The 25,511-nt window shown below is 44.6% G+C and overlaps 1 protein-coding gene across 1 annotated transcript in view; it reads left to right on the forward strand.

Moving 5' to 3' along the window:
• LOC126481985 (hemicentin-2) overlaps positions 1 to 25,511 on the forward strand; it is a 1,625,790-nt gene that overhangs the window by 1,057,515 nt on the left and 542,764 nt on the right. The gene's annotated exons all lie outside the window — the stretch shown is intronic.

A 25,511-nucleotide genomic window follows, 5' to 3' on the forward strand; every position in this document is an offset into this window, starting at 1 on the left:
TGCGATTTCTCGCTCATATTCGAAAAAAATGGCACAATTTTAGTGAAATTTCTAGCTCGCATTTGAAGGAAAATGGCGTAATTTCAGTGTGATATTTCCAGAGTGCAACAGCACATTAGCGCTTGATAAGCAGCGAGTACGAGTGTTAACATTAATGGTCACATTACAGCACCTTCCGTCCAACTCACGCTACTGAAATTAAATTTCTTTTTTGTTTTAGCCCTCCTCCTAAAAACGTTACCAGCGCTTCTTCGTCACTGTGCAAGGTGGCTGTTCTTGCAGTAAATGAACTACCAGTGTAAGTAGAATCATAAGACCTGATTTAGTGAAACTATGCTGTGTTATAAACAAATTCATTGACCCCGGCAATAAGAAGAGAATCAGATGAGCAGCTCACGCGTACATTCACCGCGCAACTTAATGAATGGCAGAACAGTAAGGCTGAACATCAATGAATACAATACTAACTCTTAAAATCTTATTGAAATTAGTGAAGTGTAATAGTGATCAACTTATAGCCGACCAATGTGCAGTGAGGATATTGACCCCTTTCAGAAATAGCAACAGTTAAATTATACAAAAAGGAATAGTGCTGACAGGACTTCCCAAAGGCATTTAAATGATGTGCAGTTCGAAAGATTTGAATAGGTATGATTTATCAAGTAAAGCTAGTCTCATCATCGTAATACTCTAAGTAATTTAGTTTGTGGATCATGAACTCATGAACTTCATAGCGTCAATCGCAGCAGCATTTCATCACTCAGCGACCGCCATGAAGACCTATCTTTAGAGATGAAATTATCAAGCACAAGAACAGGGCATGTACTTTCAAAATTGTGGAAGCAATTTGAAAGCTGAAGTATTTTGCAAATTTTGTCGTGTACAACCGATAGTTAGACAAAGCTGGCGTCTTGCAAAACGCGAACACGAAGTGGCAGTGCACAAAGGAAACTCCAGTTCAATAACTGTTTCAGAAAGTCGGAAGTGAAAAATAGCACGTGTAGCTAGGTTATATAAATCAGGTGAATACTACACAGAAACCATTTGCCATCCGAAAGACACGAGCACTTAACTGGGAAGCACCAACGATCACGATACGTTTTGAATGAAGTGCGACGCAAAAAAGCCCTAATTATCTTAGGAATGAAACAGGATGGAAACAAAATCGTGAGTAACAAATATAACTGAATACTGTTCAATGACAGTAATGTGCAACATGAGAACTGTTTACGATTTTGGCAGACACATTTGTAAGAAAACGGTATTGTTACAGCGACCAATAAAGATGCTTTGAAATAAAGTGTAACGAGTATATTCTGAATATGACTTATATCACAGTGGAAAGAGGGGTACGTTTTGTATTTCGCCTGGAAGGCGGCGCGTGGGTTGGATCAGGAGAAGGTAAAACACGTCGGTACTGTCGTATGAATTTAAATCCCCTTTACTCAAGCAATAAGAATACATAACTTGGAATGAAGTGCGAAGCTGAAGCGAAGTGTCCTGGCTGGGCTGCACCCGATGAAATGAGCTGAAGCAGTCGCGGATCTCGTAGACAGCGCCGGCTAGAGGGCGCTGCCGTAGTGTCTCGTGGTAGTGCCAACCTTTGGAACTATGTGGCATCGTTACTATCGTTACCACAGTCGTCGTCGTTGTCGTCGTCGGCTGATACTCGTATCCGAGTTTTCATTTGTCTCCAGAGATTTCCTTTGTCACGGTTCAGGCGTGGAAGTGTCGTTGATGACTTAGCAATCCAATCCTAGCGTGGAACAGGCGGCCACAGACATTACAGCTGATGGAAGGTGGAGGACGTGGCTGAGCCTGGAGAAGTATGTAATCTACGTTTATGATACAATAGTTTTTTGGAGAAATTTCCATGACTAAGCTTTCAAAGCCTGATGTGAGAGTACTGATCAACGCACTTTTTACAGTTTTTTTCCAAAAGCATTTTGAAGTTACTGAAGTATTGCTTTTGGTGTACAAGGCCGAAATATCTCATTACAGATCCACTAAAAATTACAAAAAATTGGCCTTCAGCGACACTCAGAATAGTAGGAATATTCGTTTAATTCACATGACACACTGTAAGTATGACTTACGGCTTGTTTGACGCCATAGGAATGACGTCGCGGGTCACGATAATACGAGGAGTCGCCCAACCGAAGATAAGCAGTTCTGAACAGTTCTGGAGCGTATTCAGCTAGTGAAACCAGTTACTAGAAGGGTGATTTTGATGGTTAGTACGGTGCAACCCTGTCTACGTCATGCAGGTGTGGAGTAATATGTCTTTGTAGAAAAGAAATATTGTTACACCATAAGCTGTTCAATTTACTCTTTACTGTGCGACCAGTTTGAGTCAGAGACCATTTTGGAGCACCTGTAAAAATTGATTTTCGGACTGAAAGTACAGCTCAGTCCAATACAGGACGTAAATCTGCTATCAATTGAGCATGAAAGATTGCAATAACATGACATTGGTAGGGAAATACGTACGTGACGTAAAAATCATTGTAACTCTGACAAAAGTAATACCCCTAAAATTGCTATGTATTTACGAGATGAAAGTCATTTAGTAGGTAAAATTATTATTATTCTACATAAATCGTAGGAAAATGGATCTCCTGAAAAGGACAAAAGTGTTTCGAAGTAATGTTAGAGATCAAAATTCGGTTATAAATCACCAAGTGAACTGATAATAAAAAATACTTTGATAGTTTACGTGATATTGTCCAACGAAGTGAATACTAGATACGAAAGCAATTCTTTGCATTTTATGTTGTGTATTCTTTGGACAGTTATCTGCAGCTGAAACTCCATACTTGTGCCTCTGCATGACCATATGCTTGTGATGTCCCTCATACGAGTAGTCAGATGCATTTTCGCTGATGTTTCAGAATTTGCAATTTCGCTTCTGCAATGTGTAGCTTGAGTTACCGACAAAAACACTGCTCAACACGTCTTTCATTTGATTCCAGTGTCGATGAAAAGCGTCGCTTTACTATCCGTTACAATCGAATTGATATTTTAACATTTGTTTGCTTTTATATGCAGTCCGTTGTGCACAGACTACACTAGTGTTTCTTAAGCGTGGTTCTGTGTCGCGATTCCGGAACAGAAATTAATCGCAGATAAATCCCATATTACCATACCACTGGAAATCTTGTAAAGTGTTAACGTCTTTGTCCTCCTCCCCACCTCCCCTTGATTATGCCACTGGGAGGCGCGAAAACAAAGGGGTTGAACATATATAAGCCCCCGTTGCTGAATCGGATCATTCGTCGAATGGTAGTGAACTTCCCTTAGTGCTTCCAACATGTACTCGAGGTCAAAAACTGCGGCCATGCTATGCTCCGAAGTGCTTACGGTACCAAAGTGTCCTTAGAGAAGGGTTGAAGCCTCCAGGGACGTCAGAAGTGACTAAGCTTGTCATGAAGATCGTCCTGCTGCGAACTGTCGTTTTCGACCGCGAAATGTGTTAGAATCAACGCCCCAAGAAAAAGGGTGCTTTCAATGACTCCGTTTATGCTACAATCTGAGGCCTTTTCATATTGATTCTGAGTATCAGTGTGCCTGAAATGTTTTTCTCGGCCACCCTAAAGAAAACCACGTCATTCCAACACTGTTCATCACCGCTCTGACATCCACCGTAGAGGTTTCAAAAGAAGTTATGGAATATAGGTAAGAAGGGGTGTGACCACGCTATCATCGTGTGACATGTCCACAGTGGTGTGGAACAGTATCGTCGTGAAATTTGGAGTCAATGTGACGTCATTAACCTTTTGAGGTCTAGTCATTCTTTCCTATGTTGCTGTCGTTGAGCTTTGCAGGGTGCCATGTTTTTGCACCGTTACAAAGGTATGTTTTAGGCACCTTTTGAACCAAATTTGAAACTGCTGCTTCGCAATGGGAGAAAATGAGGGGCTCTCGAAAAAGTTATCCTATAACTGTGTTTCGCAGTGTATATATACAGGGTATCCTACCCAACTTTGTCACATCATATAGTTCAGAAATAAATCTAAATGTGAAAAATGCCATTGGCCTGGGATGCACCTATGTTAGAGATTCACACAATGGGGAGAAATGCCCGATCATTACAAGTAAACAAAAGTCTCTTTCAACACTAAGTTACTTTTTTTTTAAAATGACATGTACGTTTTTTCTCTCTAAATGAACATTAGAGGTACAACTAGTGATAAAAGAATTGATTTCGCTACTCTAAACCTTATACTTTCAGAAATTCTTCAACCTTAAGTAATGGAAATGGTGCCACAGTTTGCCGTAATGTTGTTTGCCTGAACCCTGGTGCAGGCATCTCTTGCTCTGCGCGTTAAGGCAGAAACTGTGGCGCTGTTGCCCTCATTTATACTGAACGTATTTCAGAAGGTACGGGGTTGGAACACTTAAAACATGTCTGTCGTCACTAATCATATCTCTAGTTTTCATTTCAGTAGAAAAAACACACATTTGTAATTTAAAAACGTAATTTTGCATTGAAACAGACGTTTGTTTACGTTTATGGATTGTGCGACCCTGCCCATTGCAGGAGCTCCTGACATTGGTGCGTCGTCGCGCAATGGCATTTTCCGCATTTTGTTTCGTTTAGGAAGTATCTGTGGTGGAAGAGTTAGTTGGGGCAGACTGTATATACACAATGAAGACACAAAAACTGGTACACACCTGCCTAATAATTTACACGCCTCCCACAAGCACACAGAAGTGCCACAAACGACGTGCCATGGACTCGATTAATGTGTGAAGTAGTGCTGCAGGGAACTGACACCATGAATCCTGCAGCGATGTGCATAAATCCTTAAGAGTATGAGAGGGTGCAGATGTCCACCCAGCTATCCCATATATGCTCAGTAATGTTCATATCTCGGGAGTTTGGTGGCCAACAGAAGTGTTCAAATTCAAAAGACTGTTTCTGGAGCGACTCTGTAATAATTCTGGACCTTTGGGGTGATGCAATGTTCTGCTGGAATTGCCCAAATGCGCAGGAATGCACAATGGACATGAATGGATGCAGGTAATAAGATAGAATTCTTACGTACGCTTCACATGTCAGAGTCCTATATAGAGGTATCGAGGGTCATATATCACTCCTACTGCACGCGCCCCACACCATTACAGAGCCTCCACAAACTTGAACATTCCCCTGCTGACATACAGGGTCCATGGATTTATGAGGTTGTTTCAATACTCGTAGTTGTCCATCCGCTCGATACAATTTCAAACGAGACTTGTACGAATAGGTAACTTGTTTCCAGTCATCAAGAGTCCAATGTCGGTGTTGATGGGCTCAGGTGTGGCGTAAAGCTTTGTGTCGTACAGTTATCGAGGGTACACGAGTGGGCCTTCGGCTCCGAAAGCCCATATCGAAGATGCTTCATTGAATGGCTCGCACGCTGAAATTTGTTGATGGCCCAATAATGAAATCTGCAGCAGCTTGCGGAAGGGTTGCCCTTCTCTCACACTTAACGATTCTCTTCAGTCGTCGTGGGTCTCTTTCTTGCGGAATTTTTTTCCGGCCGTAACGATGTCGGAGATTTGACGTTTTAGCGGATCGCTTATATGCACGGCTGACTTGTAAAATGGTCGTACGGGAAAATCACCACTTCTTCGCTACCTCTTAGATGCTGTGTTCCATCGCTCGTGCGCCAACTACAACACTACGTTCCAACTCACTTAAATCTTGGTAACTTGCCATTGTAGCAGCAGTAACCGATCTAATAGCTACGCTACACAATTTTTGTCTTATACAATGATCGCCAACCGTAGCGCCGTATTCTGCCTGTTTACATATCTCTGAATGAATACGCGTGCCTATACCAGTTCCTCTGGCGCTTCAGTGTACATCTGTGTGAGTGCGCGGTCGTGCGTGTGTGTATGTGTGTATGTGAGAAGGGGTTTGATAGTGGTTAGCGGGTATACCTCCTGCTGTTGATAAATTTTGTTCAAATGGTTCAAATGGCTCTAAGCACTATGGGCCTTAACATCTGAGGTCATCAGTCCCCTAGACTTAGAACTGCTTAAACCTAACCTAAGGACATCACACACATCCATCCCCGAGGCAGGATTCGAACCCGTGACTTAGCAGCAGCGTGGTTCCGGACTGAAGTGCCTAGAACCGCTCGGCCACTACGGCTGGCGGATAAATTTTGTAATCGTTGCTTACTGAAATTTTAAATACCACGTCGTGTACACAACAGGTGACAGAAAATGGTCTCTAACTGAAGTCAGTCTCATAACAGGGAATAAATTGAATTAGAGCTTAAGGTGTTACAAGATATCATTTCTACGATTTATAAGAGCTGTGGAACACAGTCACCTAAAAATAGACGGCCAGCGTGGCCGAGCGGTTATAGACGCTACAGTCTGGAACCGCGCGGACGCTACGGTCGCAGGTTCGAATTCTGCCTCAGGCATGGATGTGTGTGATGTCCTTAGGTTAGTTAGGTTTGAGTAGTTCTAAGTTCTAGGGGACTGATGACCTTAGCAGTTAAGTCCCATAGTGCTCAGAGCCATTTTGAATCTAAAAATATTTTATTATTCCTTAGTTTTGTACAGAGGTAAGCCGAATAAACTTTAAGGTAAGTTTTAGTTTGATCCCGTATTTCTAAGTAGTTCTTCATCTCTTCCATCCATGGGAGGCTATTCCTATGGTTTTGAACACGTGCGCACTGACTAATTCTCCCAAAACAACTGCTGCTCCGTGGCGAGCACAAATCTCTTTTGGCTCCACTGCTTCACACGTACTGCTACAACACGTGAGGAAATGACAAAGCTAGCTCGAGATAAGAAGACGCACTTGTGCATCGAGCGTTACACTATCGACAAACTATCTTCCCCCGTACCATTGTGAATTTAATAGGCAACGTGCGAAAAGATGTTGATGTTGTGGTCTTCAGTCCTGAAGCTGGTTTGATGCAACTCTCCATGCTACTCTATCCTGTGCAAGCTTCTTCATCTTCCAGTACCTACTGCAACCTACATCATTCTGAATCTGCTTAGTGTATTCATCTCTTGGTCTTCCTGTACGATTCTTACCCTCCACGCTGCCCTCCAATCCTAATTTTGTGATCCATTGATGCCTCAGAACATGTGCTACCAATCGGTCCCTTCTTCTTGTCAAGTTGTGCCACAAACTCCTCCTCTCCACAATTCTATTCAGTACCTCCTCATTAGTTACGTGGTCTACCCATCTAATCTTCAGCATTCTTCTGTAGCACCACATTTCGAAAACTTCTATTCTCTTATTGTCCAAACTATTTATCGTCCATGTTTCACTTCCGTACATGGCTACACTCCATACAAATACTTTCAGAAACGACTTCCTGACACTTAACAAATTTTTGTTCTTCAGAAACGCTTTCCTTGCCATTGCCAGTCTACATTTTGTATCCCCTTTACTTAGACCACCATCAGTTATTTTGCTCCCCAAATAGCAAAACTCCTTTACTACTTTAAGTGTCTCATTTACTAATCTAATTCCGTCAGCATCACCCGACGTAATGCGACTACATTCGATTATCCTCGTTTTGTTTTTGTTGATGTTCATCTTATATCGTCCTTTCAAGACACTGTCCATTCCGTTCAACTGCTCTTCCAAGTCCTTTGCTGTCTCTAACAAATTACAATGTCATCGGCGAACCTCAAAGTTTTTATTTCTTCTCCATTGATTTTAATACCTACTCCGAATTTTTCTTTTGTTCCCTTTACTGCTTGCTCAATATACAGGTTGAATAACATCGGGGAGAGGCTACAACCCTGTCTCACTCCCTTCCCAAACGCTGCTTCCCTTTCATGCCCCTCGACTCTTATAACTGCCATCTTGTTTCTGTACAAATTGTAAATAGTCTTTCGCTCCCTATATTTTACTCCTGCCCCCTTCAGAATTTGAAAGAGAGTATTCCAGTCAACATCGTCAACAGCTTTCTCTAAGTCTACAAATGCTAGAAACGTAGGTTTGCCTTTCCTTAATCTATTTTCTAAGATAAGTCGTAGGGTCAGGATTGCCTGACAGCAACATTTCTACGGAATCCCAACTTATCTTCCCCGAGGTCGGCTTCTACCAGCTTTTCCATTCGTTTGTAAAGAATTCGCGTTAGTATTTTGCAGCGGTGACTTATCGTACTGATAGTTTGGTACTTTTCTGTCAACACCTGCTTTCTTTGGCATTGGAATTATTATATTCTTCTTGTAGTCTGAGGGTATTTCGCCTGTCTCATACATCTTGCTCACCAGATGGTAGAGTTTTGTCAGGACTGGCTCTCCCAAGGCCGTCAGTAGTTCTAATGGAATGTTGTCTACTCCCGTGGCCTTGTTTCGACTCACGTCTTTCAGTGCTCTGTCAAGCTCTTCACGCAGTATCGTATCTCTCATTTCATCTTCATCTACATCCTCTGCCATTTCCATAATATTGTCCTCATGTACTTCGCCCTTGTATAGACCCTCTATATACTCCTTCCAACTTTCTGCTTTCCCTTCTTTGCTTAGAATTGGGTTTCCATCTGAGCTGTTGATAGTCATACAAGTGGTTCTCTTTTCTCCAAAAGTCTCTTTAATTTTTCTGTAGGCAGTTTCTATCTTACGCCTAGTGAGATAAGCCTCTACATCCTGTTGCACGATACTGTTGCACTGAAGAACCTTCTCCATACACCCTACAATGGATTCAGGAGTATAGACGTAGATGAAAACAGAGAACGTAATGCGCAGATTGCGTTACAGGAGAATGAACCTTCATTTTACCTATTGGTTCTGCGGGTAGCGCGGCCCCTTCACCCCTCTGTGCAACCTGGCGCTACGCGGTGATGAGATGGAGTAATCTGCGTCGCCATCAGCGGGTGTCAGGCGGCCGCGAGGACAGATGGGCTCCGCCTAATGCCTCGCGCTTCAGGGCCGGTTGCTTTCTGAGACGCCTCCGCGCGGAACAGAAGGAATCGCGAACGGCGACGGGGTCGCGCCTGTAATTAGAATGGAGGAAGGCGTGGGCAGGGAGCGGCGCTCGGTTGTTGGCGGGGGTGGTGGGGGAAGAGGCTGGGGGTGGGAGGGGATGATGGCGAGGAGACAGGCGGCTCTGGGTCGGGGCCGGCCTGTTTTCGCGACTGTACACGGCGAGTTAATTAAACTGATGCTGCGGAACACGGCGCCCCCACTAATCTCTTGAACCCTGCGCTCTTCGGCAGCCGCCAGCAGACACGAGCGCCGCCGCCAATAGGAGCCACGGCGCCGCCGTAATGACGCCGCTATCTCCGCCAGCGGCGCAGGTCGCAGGCGACGCCACCTCGAGGGTCGTTCCACACCTATCAGGCACACTGTGCCACTGTGCGCGCCTACGTTATGATCCTTCCTGAATAGAAAGACTGTTGATTCGTATCACTTTGCTGACATTCCTTAGAAATAATAACGTTTAGAGATGTACTTGTACTACTGCTTGTAGAACTCCACTACTAGCAGATTATCGAATCCACAATTCCATAGAGTTACACACTGAATTAAAAAAAGTCACAACACCAAACATTAATTAATGTAGAGCAATGAAATTCCCGCAATACGACTGTGTTGGTAAAAAATTTAAATGGTTAACATTTGCATGATCGCGCGTTAATATAAGCGCGAGTCAAGCTATTGCAAATATGAAATGCTAGCTAGTTAATAACCGATCTGACAGCCATGATGATGAGTGCAAGCGTGCATGCTTTGTGTTGTACAGGGTCAGATGTCAGTTTGTGGCATGGAGTGCCATGCCTGTTGCACTTGGTCTCTCAATATATAGACGATTAATGCTGGTGCGACTGACGCTGGGGCTCTTGTCCGATGTTGCCCACTATGTCCTCTTTTGGAGGCAGCTCTAGTGATCGAGCAGGCCACGGCAACATGTCAACACTCTGCACACCAGATTGGGTTACAATAGCGGTATGGTGGAGGGCGTTATCCAGTTGGAAAACGTTGATGAATCGCAAAAAAATGGCTCTGAGCGCTATGGGACTTAACATCTGAGGTCATCAGTCCCCTAGAACTTAGAACTACTTAAACCTAACTAACCTAAGGACATCACACACAACCATGCCCGAGGCAGGATTCGAACCTGCGACCGTAGCGGTCGCGCGGTTCCGGACTGTAGAGCCTAGAACCGCTCGGTCACCCCGGCCAGCGATGAATCGCAGCACAACATGTCGAATCAGCAGATTGACGTACAATCTTGCAGTCAGGGTGGGAGGGATAAGAAAGGTGTCGTACGAAATCGCACCATTGATAATTCCAGAAATAGGTCCAGTCTAGCACGCAGGCCTCAACTTGTCTCCTCCTAACCAACACACGGCTTTCACTGGCACCGAGGCAGTACCAGCTTTCATCATAAAACACAACAAGCTTCCACCTTGCCCTCTAATGAGCTCTTGCTTGACACCACTAACTCCGAAATGACGGTGGTTTGGAGTTAGTGGAATGAACGCCACGGGGAACCTGGCTAGAAGCTGTCCTCGAAATAACCGACTTGTAACAGTTCGTTGTATCACTCTTGTGCCAACAGTTACTCACATTGCTTCTACACATGCAGTACGATGCGCCAGAGCTATACCCTGAACACGATGGTCTTCTCTCTCGGTAGCGGTATATGGCCGCTCGGAGCCCGGCCTTCTTCCGACCCTGCGTTCTCGTGAACACCGCTGCCAGCAAACATGTACAGTGGCTACATACCTGCCAAGCTTTTCTGTGACATCATAGAAGACACATCTAGTTTCTCGTAGCCCTATTACACGACCTGGTTGAATCTCGGTGAGCTGTTGATAACGGCGTCTTTGTCGCCTTAAAGGTGTTCATGGCTAACATCAATTCACCACGCCCAGTCTCAAAGGTAACTACCGCTCACGACCGTGGCCTTTGCCCACAGATACCGGATACCCAATGAAGATATATTTGGGAAGAGTCGCGCAGTAACGACCGGCTAAAGTTTTTTAACTTTACTCTGCAACTGTGGTGGTTAATCAGATTATTGAAATATTATTTTCTTACCTCAAAACATACCCTATGAACAGCACGCGTACTGATTCTTTTGGTTATAATACTTCATTACATAGAAAGTAAAAGAATTACAATTACAAGGCTTGTACAGCGTTACAATTATTTAACTATTAGAAATAAAATAGTCATAACTTCTGAACGATTTGCGTTAGGACGTTCAAAATGGACGATCAGCTGCTGGGTATGATAGGAATTAGTATGGTTTGGTTTAGCGACGAAGACCACTTTCATTTGGATTGGTTCGTAAACAGGCAAAATTGATGTATTTGGGATACTGAGAATCCGCATTTCGCGATCGAGAAGTCTCTTCACGCTCTACGGATGACTGTGTGGTGTGCAGTATCCAGTCACGGAATAAACGGTGCGATATTGGTTGATGACGTGGTGACTAACGAACGGTGCCTGAAGGTTTTGAATAACGATATCATCCCCACTATCCAGAGTGACAGTGATTTTGAGAATATGTGGTTCATGCAAGACGGTGCTCGACATCATCGAAGCAGGAGAGTGTTTGATGTCCTGGAGGAGCACTTTCGGTACCGCATCCGGGCTCTGGGTTTCCCAGAGGCCACGGGCATGGGCTTCGATTGGCCGCCAGATTCTCCAGATCTGAACACATTCGACTCCTTCTTGTGGGGCTATTAGACAAGATGTACAGCAATCATCCCAAAACCATTGCTGTGATTAAAAAAGTCAATCAGGAGGCCACAGACGGCATCGATATTATGACACCAGCGGGTCACGCAAAATTGCACTATTCGCCTGCGTCACACCATCGCCAATGATGGGAGGCATATGGAACATGTCATAACATAAATCCGAATATCTTTGATGGCGTTTACATGTTGAATAAAGAGTGTGCACTCCATAGTTTGCAGCTAATTTACGTTTCTATTCATATAGTTCACTAACTGTCACCATGTAGGATGTGTCTTGCGTATTCGCCATTGTCTTTTCTGTAATAATGTCGGTTGTCAATGATACGCTGGACTGATACTTACTGAATAACAACAGCTCACCGATGTTTAGATCACTGTATACGAAGATCGGGAATATAATGCAACTAACCCTGCGTGTCCACCATGTACCCAACCTCTACACTTAGTAAACAGCAACCGGTCTTCTTCAAATGACTACAGACACATGAAGCACTTTTCATTCTCTTTTGTTGACCGAATATGTCCAGTATATTCCTGTTTTTTTTCTCCGCTTTGTAATTCGCTTTCCTTGGCTACCCTTTGAGTCTCTGTTTTGGAACACCCGACTGAAGATTAACTTTCCGCAGTTATCTTTCACACATTATTTTTTCTGCTTTTAAACTCTTCTCTCCGGTGGATATCTTTTTTTTGGTAATTCTAGTGCCCTCCACCATGGAAGTCGAACACGCGGCAGAACAAATGGACGTGGTCAGCCCATAGAGGGCTCCGCCTCCGCGGCGGCTATTCCGCGCAGCGGCTGTCGCACAGCGAGGGCGCCACCGCTAAGCCACGTGCAGACAGCGGCCAATCGCCGCTCCCTCCGGTTTCGTATATAGGGACCCGCTCTGCCGTAGTCCAGCCAGTCTAGTACTCGCTCTGGATTTCGTTTGTACCTCGGCGGTACTGCGTCCTGGTCGTTGCTCGTTGTTGACATTTGCCTGGCTCTGGTTCCGAGGGGATTTATGTTTGGTGTTTGGTGTTGTGGTTTCCACAGGCCTCCGTTGTTTATCTCTTTCTCGTTGTGCCGCTCATAGTCGGTCGTGGTCGGTTGTTGTCAGTTGTCGTTGGCCTGTCGTCCGACTCGTCCTGTGTTTACCCGGAGGTGCGTGCTCCCCCGCCGGCGGCTTCCCCGCCTGGCGGCTCCGATCCGCAGCCCAAGGCGTTCCCGCTGTTGGGTATGATTACTGCAATAACTGTTGAAAATGCTTCACCTGCATCCATTGACGTCACTTTGTTTGACATAACCTTGCTCACAGCCTTTGCCACGCACTCTTCATTCGCTTTTCCTCTGATTTTTTTCTCATTTCCGCCATTTCTATCTGAAAAAAGTAGGAAGGAGAAAATGTAATTTAAAAATTGAAGTTACTTCTAGCAGATACCAAAAAGCACTCGGGTAGCCGGACTGCAAGATAAATACGCAGTACAATCTGGTAATAGTGTACGGTCTTTTATAGAATAATGAAACGTTGTTGGACGACTTTCTTTTCGTAACAGAGAAAACTGAAATATACCAGCGAAATTAATCACTTACCTTAAAACCAGGTGTCATAGGCCTCAAAATATCTTGCATGCGCTAAGAGCTACAGCAATTCCATCAAGCGTGCAGTGCAGAAAAAGTACTGAAGAACAAAAAGAAGATATCCGGCATCAGTGTATATGGATACGCAAGCTTGCTACTGTTTACTGTACATATCTGCCACTTGGTGGTGGAAAGGGAAATCACAGTTGTAGCCGGAACAGTAAGCCGGACGATACTACACGACACTTGCCTACTGTAAGTAGTAACTTATGTTCGATCGATGAAAGCTAATGGAATGTGAGATGTTTCTGCCACACGAAGAATACATTTTTCTCATAATCTTCACAACAAGTTCAAATAGCTCTGAGCACAATGGGACTCAACATCCCCTAGAACTTAGAACTACTTAAACCTAACTAACCTAAGGACATCACACACATCCATGCCGGAGGCAGGATTCGAACCTGCGACCGTAGCAGTCACGCGGTTCGGGCCTGAAGTGCCTGGAACCGCACGGCCACCGCGGCCGGCTTCACAACAACTCCTGAGAATTGTTTCTTTCTTCAAGTTGCCATCACGCACCTCAAATCATTAAAACCCTTGTGCACAGGGCATATACGGTGTCTGATGTAGAGAATTTGCCTAAGGAACTTGCACATTGAAGGACGGTGTTCAGAGACAATGTATACTCGGCCCAGAAAATTAACAGGGCTTTCTCAACTAAAGCCAGGAACCGGGAAGTGGATAAAGAGGAGAACGTGCTAACCAAGTCCTTGGCTTTTCTTTCCTTCGTTGGAAATATCTCCTTCAAAATTGCGAGGATTATTAATAATTATCATGTGGAAGAGGTTTTTCGTCCACCTTGTACCGACGGCAGCTGAGTCTTGCAGTTCTCCACTAGCGAGGGCGCTGTTGCTGGGCGGTGTGGCCCTTCTGTCTCCGCGACTGCAACGCATGCGCGGCAGTACCATCAGCGCAGTATATAAGACGGAGCAGAGAACGCCTTCGTCAGTCCTCGTTCGGCTCACATGAAGATGGCTGGCAGTTGTCTAGTCGAAATATCATGCAATGAAGTTTACGACGACCGGCTGCAAACCCGAAATCTTTTTCAACGTTTATTCGCCAGAAAATTTCAAATTTTACAATAATTCTACTATCCATGCATTAGCAAATACATCAATTATCATTTAGCAATCCATGTCAAACGAATGCTAAATCTCCATGACGGAGAGACAACCAGACCGTCCGCTAGCGCTAACACTGCTAACCTCCATCTCTGCTAACTGTTAAATTCAAACTTCCAACTGCAAGTCCTTCCAGCCACAGAGTGTCTTATAGAGAGCGCAGAGCGCTGTCAGTGGTATTAATGCAGTCGATAGCGCTGCCAACATACAAACATATAAAGAGGCTACTTAAAACAGGGAACCCACCATTAGAATTTAAAAGAGCCTTGGAAGACTTACGATCGAATAAGGCAAAAGGGATAGACAACATTCTACCAGTATTTGTAGAATCATTGAGGGAAGTGCTAACACACTGACTTTTCACGTTGGTGTGTGGGATGTCTGAAGTCTGGCGATATACCATCAGACTTTCCGAGAAACATCATCTACACATTTCCGAAGACTGGAAGAGGCGACAAGTGCAAGAATTATTCCACAAATAGCTTAACAGCTGATGCATTTAAGTTGCTGAAAAGAACAGTATACAGCAAAATGGAAATGAAAATTGAAGATCTGTTAGAAGGCGATAAGTCTGGATTTAGGGAGGTAAAGGCGCCAGAAAGGCATTTAAGACTTGCGGTTGATAATGGAAGCAAGACCGAAGAAAGATCAAAGGAGGTTCAAAGCGTTTGTCGACTTGAAAAAAGCGTTCGGCAATGTAAACTGGAGCTAGACGTTGGAAATTTTGAGAAAAACTAGGGTAAGCTGTAAGAAAACGGGTAATATATAAAGTGGGTAATATACAAGAACCAAGAGGAAACTATAAGAGCAAGAGGCGAAGAACAGATTGCTCTGTTTAAAAAAAGAGTTTAAGACAGGGATTTAGTCTCTCAACTCCAATTGTCCAATCTGTAGCTCGAAGAAGCTATTACGGAAATAAGGAAAAGTTTGAAGAGTGGAACTAAAATTCAAGGTAAAGGATATCAATGACAAGATTCGCTGATGAATTTGCTATCCTCAGTGAAACTGAAGAAGAATTACTGAATTTGTTGAATGGAAGGAACAGTCTATTGAGTACGTAATATGGTGAGAGTAAATTGAGATAAGAAAGAAAAAAGAAGTAGCAGAAAGGAGAACAGCGAGAAACTTAGCATCAGTATTGTGGATCACGAAGTAGATAAAGTTAATGAATTCTGCTACCTTGGCAACAAAGTAGCCCAGGACAGACGGAGCAAAGAGAATAAGAAAAGCACAATGGCAGAAAGGGCATTCCTGGCCAAGAGAAATCTATTAGTATCTAAGAAAAGCCGCACGGAGGATAAGAAAACACATTAGAAATGGCAAAAAGGGCATTCCTGGCTAAGAGAAATCTATTAGTATCAAACAAAAGCCTCAACTTGAGGAATAAATTTCTGCGAATGTGATCAACATAACAGGAAAAATCTTCAGTTCCTGATGCACATTATCTCAAACATTTCAAATGTAATGACCTGCAGTCACTGTGGTTATAATGGTATCGAACTTTGCAGTGTAGCATGATTTAAGAGCCACATATTAAGTTCTGTACCAGTATAAGTTCATGTGAAGTAATAAATGAACTTACTTTAAATAAGTGAAATAACGTACATAAATAATCGAATTCACAAAATTTGGTACAGGAAACCACAACCTGACCGTTCAGCTATGACAGCAAGTTGTCGAGGGACCTATGAGTCGTGAGATAAATTTAAACCACGCGTCCGACGCGGCAGTATTTTCATAGCATATTCTTTTTATCTGTTTCGTCGCCAGTGTTGGATCGTATGACATTTTTACAAAGAGTATTTTTGTTTTAAAATCCAATACTGCATCACACGGAGAGGAGCCTGGCCCCGAATATCCGGACACCGCGTAGTTATTTATCAGTCTCCCTGACAGTCATTCATCAGCCACACATTGTAAATCCACAAAGCAACAGTGAATTTTTCACCTCCCCTTTTTTTACTTCAAGAGACTGTATGAAAAATTCTGTTTGCGAATACTATAGGTATCTACCGCTATATTGCTTTCAAGAATTTGGACTATAAGGTCCCCATGGCTTAGAACACAACGTGTAATGTGTGTGTATATCCCTCTCCATCCCCTTCTCTCTCTCTCTCTCTCTCTCTCTCTCTCTCTCTCTCTCTCTCTCTCTCCTCTCCTCTCTTTCTCAGACGGTTACTATGTACAAAATCGATTTTTGTTTGTCTACCCAAAACAACAATGGCTCAAAGCTAGTACAGTTGCATTAAAGATTCATTAATTATGAAACTGTTATAATGAATCTGGAAGGTTATTTAAGAGTACGCTCTATGTTCTTCAGATGTTTAAGTAGACGTGTCCCTATACGAAAGTCTCGTAGTGACGATCAAATTCTAATAGATACCCATTCAGAAAATACGGAGAAATATTACCTCAAAGCGAATAGTGAATAGATATTTAAGTTTTATATGTACGAGTATGTGGCGCCAATCGAGAAAGTACATTTACAGGAACTCGGAACTAAAAAGAAGAGTTGTACAATCTCTTTATATAAAAGGTAATGTGCTGGCTGAGTGACTCGCCATCGCCCGGACTAAACCGCTAAGGACAAAACCTGAAATTTGGAGAAGGGATGGCACTTAAAAATGTAGGTGTCGTTTAAGAAGGATTTTAGGAAATTACACCCTAAAGGGATGGAATAGGGGATGAAAAGTGTTTTGTGAAAACTAGACCTACGAAAATTGTTTCTCGGTCAGAATAAAGAAATACATGTTTCAGCATTTTTGGAAATTAAGCACTATGGAGGTGTAATAGTGGGCGAAAGCTTTCTTTTTAAAAAAAATATGTCATTAGTAAGGAACTACTAAAGTAGTTTTAAAGCTACGTCTACGTACTTTGGGATTTGACTTCTCGGTTACAAGCACAAAAAATACGTTTATGGATTTATATTTAGTAAATGCATCGAAATGAAAGGAATTTTGTTTATTGCCGCACGTTTTTCGCTTCTTTGATTTGTGAAGCTTCTTCAGTACCGCTTTCCAGTGCTATTAGCGATGTGTGTAATCTTGGAGATGTGTTCATTAGTCTCCATGTTCCAGCTGGCCAATTTCCGGCGTCGTTTCACCCACATATATTATAACATATCGCTTAATCGCTTGCACTTTACATTCTGTAAAGTATGGGAACTTGGTGTTTGGAGAGGGTGTAGATCTTATGCTGTAGGCATCGTTTAAGAAGGGATTGGCCGAAATTCCACCCCTAAGGAGGTGAAATTAGGATAAAAGGCTTTTTGAAAGTATGTCGCTATTAAGGGAATTTTGAAGCTATAACTGTGAAAACCGGTATTTGGTTTCTCGGGCAGAAAAAAGTATTTCAGCACTTTTGGAAATTCAACCACTAAGGGAATAAAATAGTTAGCGAAATTTTTTTGAAAATAAATAATTATTGAAGAACTACTAAAGGACTTTTAAGGCCACATTAATGGCAATTGGTATTTGACTTATTGACTGGAAATTAAAAATACACGCTTCTGTGTTTCTGGAAATGAAACCCCTAAGGGAATTCAATAGGGGATGAAAATTAAAAAAAAAAATGTTTCGTTACATAAAAAAAATTTTAAGGCAAAGTTTCTCGACATTGGCATTTCAATTCTCGGTTAAATACAAGTAACAGTTCATGATGCCGACGGATTTTGTACGGATAGTATCGAAGGGTACGCCTAAGTGGCAACCAAACAGTAGTGTATGGAATGCCGGTGGGACGTGCGACTGCACGAGCGCTGACTTCCACGTGCGTAGACGAACCCGCTAGAGTCTCCATTTCTTACCGGACTGTTTCAGCAGCATTACGCCTTGTTCTCGGTCGGCCACTATGGGGTCTATCGTCTAAATAACCCGTGGCTTCGAACTTCGAAATCATTCTCGCCACAGCTGCATTTGTCAACGGACCTTTACCCGTTCGAATCCCCTTCCTATGGCGATAGGATCGTAACGCTGAACTAGCACATTCCCCATTCTGATAATACAGCTTCACTAAAATCGCCTTTTCAGGTATCGTCAACGTGCTGCGACTGCTGGTGCATCTTATTCTCTCTCTCATTACAGCTCCTTTTATACACGAATCTCATGCGCAGTCACTGACGTTTTGCTGTCCAGCGCCATCTGTCGGTCATTTTTTGACCTTTTTTTTATTTCGTTCTAATAAAACCCCATGTCATTCCAAACATGTGTGTCAATTTTTACCTCTCTATCTATATCACTCCGCGGTTTATTAAGTTTTCAAATTTATACAGACTTTTTGATCATCCGGTATATTGCATAGAGGTCTCATTTTATTTACATTCTTTGATTTGGTGGGTAACTTTACATTCCCACTCATTTCCATACTCAATGCAAGCAAAGGATGTGGATTATGTTTCAGGCTGTTAGATTTAAACACAATGTTGATCTTTTTGTAGCACAAATCACCATGCCGGCCGCGGTGGCCGTGCTGTTCTAGGCGCTCCAGTCCGGAGCCGCGCTGCTGCTACGGTCGCAGGTTCGAATCCTGCCTCGGGCATGGATGTGTGTGATGTCCTTAGGTTAGGTAGGTTTAAGTAGTTCTAAGTTCTAGGGGACTGATGACCACAGCAGTTGAGTCCCATAGTGCTCAGAGCCATTTGAACCATTTGAACAAATCACCATTTTGAAATCATTTTATAGCTTCTCCCATTAACGTGCTAAAGTTTGCTCAGTGTGCAACCTAAAAACTGCGTAGCACGAATCCTACCTTAAAGCTGTCACCACACATCTGCTTCCTCCGGGCACCTAGCTGAGACCGTCGAGTTTTTTACTGCGCGCACCTGGCTCTCTTAACCATCAAAGATCCTCCTACTCAAAGATATTATACTCATTCCTCCTTTCGGTTGGCAACTATCGACTTTATTTTCTGGAACTACCCTGATCAGACCTTAGCACATACCTTTCAGCATGATGGGTTGGATGATGGTTTGAACGTGCCGTGCACTGTTCAATGTTCCCTTGACAATCACCAGTGGACTACAGCAAGTGTAGGATACTGCTCCCCGCACCATGATGCCGGGTGTTGGCCCTTTGTATACACTCCTGGTTTTGCCGCTCGCCTGCACACGCGAACGATGATCATTGGCACCAAGGCTGAAGCGTCTCTCATCACTGAAGACGACACGTCTCCATTCGTCCTTCCATAAAGGCCCTCTCTTAAACTCCGCCAATTGCGCAAACGGTTCACGTACGTACTGTCGCGGCATGCTAACAATGCTGCAGACGCAGACGGAGCTCCGTATGCCACGGCAGACTGGCTGCCACTGGCTCTGGCAATGACTAACCGCTGCGCAGCCAGCAAAATTGCACAGCCGGTAACACAGTTCCTGTTGTGTCTGCTGCGCTGCGCGTTTGATCATCGTATGCACCGATCTCTCGTAGTGTCCCATGCAAGTATGACGGGCCTTATTCACTTTCGTCAGTGTGTTCGTTTTTCATTTTCCAGGAGTGTAGTTGTCTCAAGAGCGAGACCCATCAGCATAAAAGACGAAGGGGAATATTTTCAGTAGCGAAACAGTAAGGATAGAAAGGGGCGCTCAGGAGAGCTCAGATGCGAAGAAACCTGGACTATTCGCTGGATGTCACCTGAGTAAGAAATCCATCATGGACATTCCAACACTCCTAAATACAAGTTGTGAAATGGCTGTGAAGCGGAAATCAGAACGAGCGACGGCTAAACCGAGCACAGGCAAGTGTCACGTACTGCCGGGTAGAGACCGTCGAGCATTCCGGAGGGCGGTTTCGAAAAATATCAGAAATTCAGCAGAAGGCAAATGCAGCCAACAGTCCAGCCAGAAAAACAACCGTGCTAAGAGAGTTAAAAAGGATCTGGTACAAAGGTCGAGCAGCTCCTCATAAGCCACACATTTCTGTAGTCAGCGCGTTGCGACGCTTGAGGTGACATAAATAGTGATGTCACTGGACAGCAGGTGACTGGAAACGAGTGATGAATCACGCTTTCACTATGCGGCAAACCTATGTAGGGGTTTGGGGTAGGAAAACGCCTGGAGAACGTTACCTGCCATCGTGTATGATGCCAACAGTGAGGTACGGTGGAAGTGGTGTTAGGGTGGGTATGTTTTATTCGTTGTTCACTTTATTCCGTTTAAGAAAAGGACATGAGTACATTTTTCAGCATTGTGAATTGCGTGCTGTAGGGGAACAGTTTGAAGAGAATGATACAAGAGGCGCTAATTAAGTAATGCAACATAATTTGTTCTTAAAACAGGCTGATTTTATTAAGGTTTCCAGTAAACCATATAATTCCCCTTGTTTTGGGCTACAAAAGTTTATTTGTGGACATAATATCCATTCGTTGCGACCTCTTCACGTCACCGTACTGTTAGGGCCTGCTTGCCAGCATGGTTCCAGTACTGTTTGATGTCGGAACCAACGTGTTGCTGCATTAATAACTTCCTATCATCCACGTACTGCTTCCCACGGAGTGCATCCTTCATTGAGCTAAACAGCTGGAAGTCGGAAGGTGTGACATCCGGGCTATTATTCGGTTGTTGAGGAAGATAATTCCAGTGAAGTACTGTAAGCTCCTCCCACATGCGCAGACTTGTGTGAGGCCTTGCGTTGACAGGGAGGAGGAGAAGTTCGTTTGCGGTTTCCTGATATCGAAGACACTGAAGTCCAACACTGCAGCCAGCCTGGACACGGGAGATCACATAGATTTGTGTTCCTTTGTATGCCTTTCACAGAGATTTGCGTGCGTTTGTAGGCCTTCCGCCCAACGATTCACCGTGCTTTTGTTCAACACCAAGTCTTCGTGGACATCCCACAAACGCCTATGAATATCTGTGATGCTTTGCTTGGAATGCACCTCCGTTACAGATGACATTTCGAAGGCTACGTATAGTCTGTAAGAACTTCAAGAAAATGTAGAGACTGAAGCAAGAGTATTGCATGATGTTCCACATCGACTTTCTCGTATTTTCAACCGAAATAGGCAGAGAAAATGAAGTGCTGCATTACTTATTGAACGCCCCTCGTTGAAGAGGAGTGACAATCCATCCTTCCATAAAGGACCATCTGTGAGGCAGTGGTCTGTCAACAATAACATTCCTGGACTGGACTAGTCTCTCCAGAGTCCCAACCTGAATACTCTTAGGGTAAGCTGGAACGACATTATCGTCCCAGACTTCAGCGTCCAACATCACTACCTCCTCTTATTTCTGCTTTCGAGGAAGAGTGAGCTGTCATTCCTCCTCAGCCATTCAGACATCTGTTTGAAAGTGTTACCGCCAGAGTTCCAGCCGTCATAAAGGCGAAGCGATGCCGCACCCCTTATTAAAGTCGACTAATAGGTGTCCGGATTCATTTGACCAGACAGCATATTTAACGACCCTTGTATTTCGTCATGAATGGCGAAAGCTTCAGGACTCTTTCGTGCTCATAGCATGTTATAGGAAGAATTTTACACAGTGTGCCCAGTTCCGTTAGGACTGCTTGCGTGAAATTCCAAACTGCATTGCTATCTAGAGGCGAGTTGTGCCTTTACAGTCTTTGAAATTTCAACAGCCATGTAGAAGGTCGAAGTGCTAGCTTCACTGCAGCAGGCGTCATGGCTGCCAGCGGCCCTGACACTTACCGGAAAATGGCGGTGGAGCAGTGAGGCAAGATGAAATTTTTTTGTCCTCCATCATTTGTGGGCGATAATTCATCGAATTCGACGAGCATACCGAGAGGCAGATGCCTGATCGCTCCACGACGACAATGACGCTGCGCACAAAATGAAGATTGTGTACGAGATTGGGCCAGCAAATGGATCGCAGTGTGATGGAGCACAGTCCTGGATCAGCTTCCGGCTGTTCGCCAAATTGAAGATGGCAATGAAAGGACCCAATGGCGATTCAGTTCAGGAAATGCAGTAAAACTGTACTGCAATACCAAAAGGGGGAGAATGTTTTTAACAAATACAGCGATTTTGTAACTGTATCTGTGAATTTTATTTGTCGTAAGTCCTAACGGAACTGGCAAATACTGTGTACATTTGACGAGATTTTCAATTTTTACGGTCATTTTGAATGCCTGCTGCAGGTGAACGAGAAGCAGTGTGGCTTTCTCGCTAACGTAGGTGTAAGAAATCTGACCTAGTGAGTGAATGCAGCGACTCCACTCATCAGCCTACCGCAGGTCTTCCTACGCTACACACACAGCCGTTTGTCCTATCTGGATGCGTTCGTCGAGCACGGCCGTCCCTCGCAGGAAGCCTGGTACACAGGGCTCTGGTTGTGGTGGCAGCGGTGGTGGCCGCACGAAGTTGGTAGGCAAGGGAGGCTGCGTGGTGACAGCAATTAGAGGAACATCTTGGCTCCCAGGGCGCGCCCTTTTATTCTACGCCGCGTCCGCTGTTGTTTGCGTGCGTGAGTTGGCTGCGCAAGTGGCGGCGGGGTCGCAGACGACCAAGTCGGCCGCCGGCCCCCACCCCCGCCCCGCCCCCGCCGCCGCCCCCGGCCCCACCGCCAGCCACCGCCCGCCCACAGCCGCTGTCGCTGCCGCCTCCGCCCTGCCGTTGCCTTGCGCTCGTGTTTCACGTTCTCCTCGTCGCGGCACGCTCTGCCGCGCGCTCGCATTTTAATGATGCAGATTCCGGCAAGAGTGTAATCATTAACGTTTCGGGAAACATTTCTTTTGAAGCGGCGCGCGGCTTGGGTGCTCATCAGACACGCTGCTGCTCGCCCGCCGTCTGCAGTGCGCGCCACGGCGGAGGCGAGTGTCTGTCTGCGCTGGGCGCTGCCTTGCTAATGAAAACTGCAGCTAGGTGCGTCCGGTCCGCACCCACCCCTAGTCGTCTCCTTTTACGTTACACATTTTTTAAGCTTCCTTTATCACATAAGGGACTTTACCTGCACGACACAATTAAAGGGTCACTTCTAGAAACCCCCAATTGTCTCTCATTGTGACATAAAAGATTGAAAATTGGCTACAACCTTTCTCAGCAATGGAGTTAAAGTGTGGCACTCTGTGACGTCACGCTCTAGCTAGGTGCCGCTTCAAACATCCCGTTCTAAACCCTTACACGTCGCAGGCGCCCACTAAATGATAGTTCAGCAACGTAGCACCACACAGCCGGCCGCTGTAGCCGAGTGGTTTCAGGCGCTTCAGTCCGGAACCACGTTGCTGCTACGGTCGCAGGTTCCTATCCTGCGCCGCTCGCGGTTAGCCGAGCGGTCTGGGGCGCTGCAGTCATGGACTGGGGGGCTGGTCCCGGCGGAGGTTCGAGTCCTCCCTCGGGCATGGGTGTGTGTGTTTGTCCTTACGATAGTTTAGCTTAAGTAGTGTGTAAGCGTAGGGACTGATGACCTCAGCAGTTAAGTCCCGTAAGATTTCACAGACATTTGAACTTTTTTTTGTTTGTTTGACATTAAGCGGAATGACCCTATAAAACAGAGAGTGGAAAAATCATACACTAGACTCATTTTAATCGGAAGAGTCATAAGGGAATGTAACTAATCCACGAAGGAAGTGGCTTACGAGGCGCTTGTTCACTAGATTATTGAGTACTGTTCACCTTTCAAATAGGACAGACAGATTGTGTTCGAGTATAATGACTTTTCTGGAGACTAGAAATCTACTCTGTAGGAATCAGCATGGGTTTCGAAAAAGACGGTCATGTGAAACCCAGCTCGCGCTATTCGTCCACGAGACTCAGAGGGCCATAGATACGGGTTCACAGGTAGATGCCGTGTTTCTCGACTTCCGCAAGGCGTTCGATACAGTTCCCCACAGTCGTTTAATGAACAAAGTAAGAGCATATGGACTATCAGACCAATTGTGTGATTGGATTGAGGAGTTCCTACATAACAGGACGCAGCATGTCATTCTCAATGGAGAGAAGTCTTCCGAAGTAAGAGTGATTTCAGGTGTGCCGCAGGGGAGTGTCATAGGACCGTTGCTATTCACAATATACATAAATGACCTTGTGGATGACATCGGAAGTTCACTGAGGCTTTTTGCGGATGAAGCTGTGGTGTATCGAGAGGTTGTAACAATGGAAAATTGTACTGAAATGCAGGAGGATCTGCAGCGAATTGACGCATGGTGAAGGGAATGGCAATTAAATCTCAATGTAGACAAGTGTAATGTGCTGCGAATACACAGAAAGATAGATCCTTTATCATTTAGCTACAAAATAGCAGGTCAGCAACTGTAAGCAGTTAATACCATAAATTATCTGGGAGTACGCATTAGGAGTGATTTAAAATGGAATGATCATATAATGTTGATCGTCGGTAAAGCAGATGCCAGACTGAGATTCATTGGAAGAATCCTAAGGAAATGCAATCCGAAAACAAAGGAAGTAGGTTACAGTACGCTTGTTCGCCCACTGCTTGAATACTGCTCAGCAGTGTGGGATCCGTACCAGATAGGGTTGATAGAAGATATAGAGAAGATCCAACAGAGAGCAGCGCGCTTCGTTACAGGATCATTTAGTAATCGCGAAAGCGTTACGGAGATGATAGATAAACTCCAGTGGAAGACTCTGCAGGAGAGACGCTCAGTAGCTTGGTACGGGCTTTTGTCAAAGTTTCGAGAACATACCTTCACCGAAGAGTCAAGCAGTATATTGCTCCCTCCTACGTATATCTCGCGAAGAGACCATGAGGATAAAATCAGAGAGATTAGAGCCCACACAGAGGCATACCGACAATCCTTCTTTCCACGAACAATACGAGAATGGAATAGAAGGGAGAACCGATAGAGGTACTCAAGGTACCCTCCGCCACACACCGTCAGGTGGCTTGCGGAGTATGGATGTAGATGTAGATGTAGATGAGATAGAGAAGATCAAACGAAGAGCGGTGCGCTTCGTCACGGGATCGTGGCGATAGAGCGTTACGGAGATGCTAAGAATACTCCGCTGGCAGACGTTTCAAGAGCGGCGCTGTGCATTACGGAGAGTTATAATATTGAAATTTCGGGATAGCACTTTTCCCGAGTCGGGCAACATTTCCTATCCTGCCTCGGGCATGGATGTGTGTGATGTCCTTAGGTTAGTTAGGCTTAAGTAGTTCTAGGTCTAGGGTACATGGACGATAAATAG

This window comes from Schistocerca serialis, chromosome 5 (assembly GCF_023864345.2).
Source record: "Schistocerca serialis cubense isolate TAMUIC-IGC-003099 chromosome 5, iqSchSeri2.2, whole genome shotgun sequence".
In the NCBI taxonomy this organism is placed as follows: Eukaryota; Metazoa; Arthropoda; class Insecta; order Orthoptera; family Acrididae; genus Schistocerca; species Schistocerca serialis.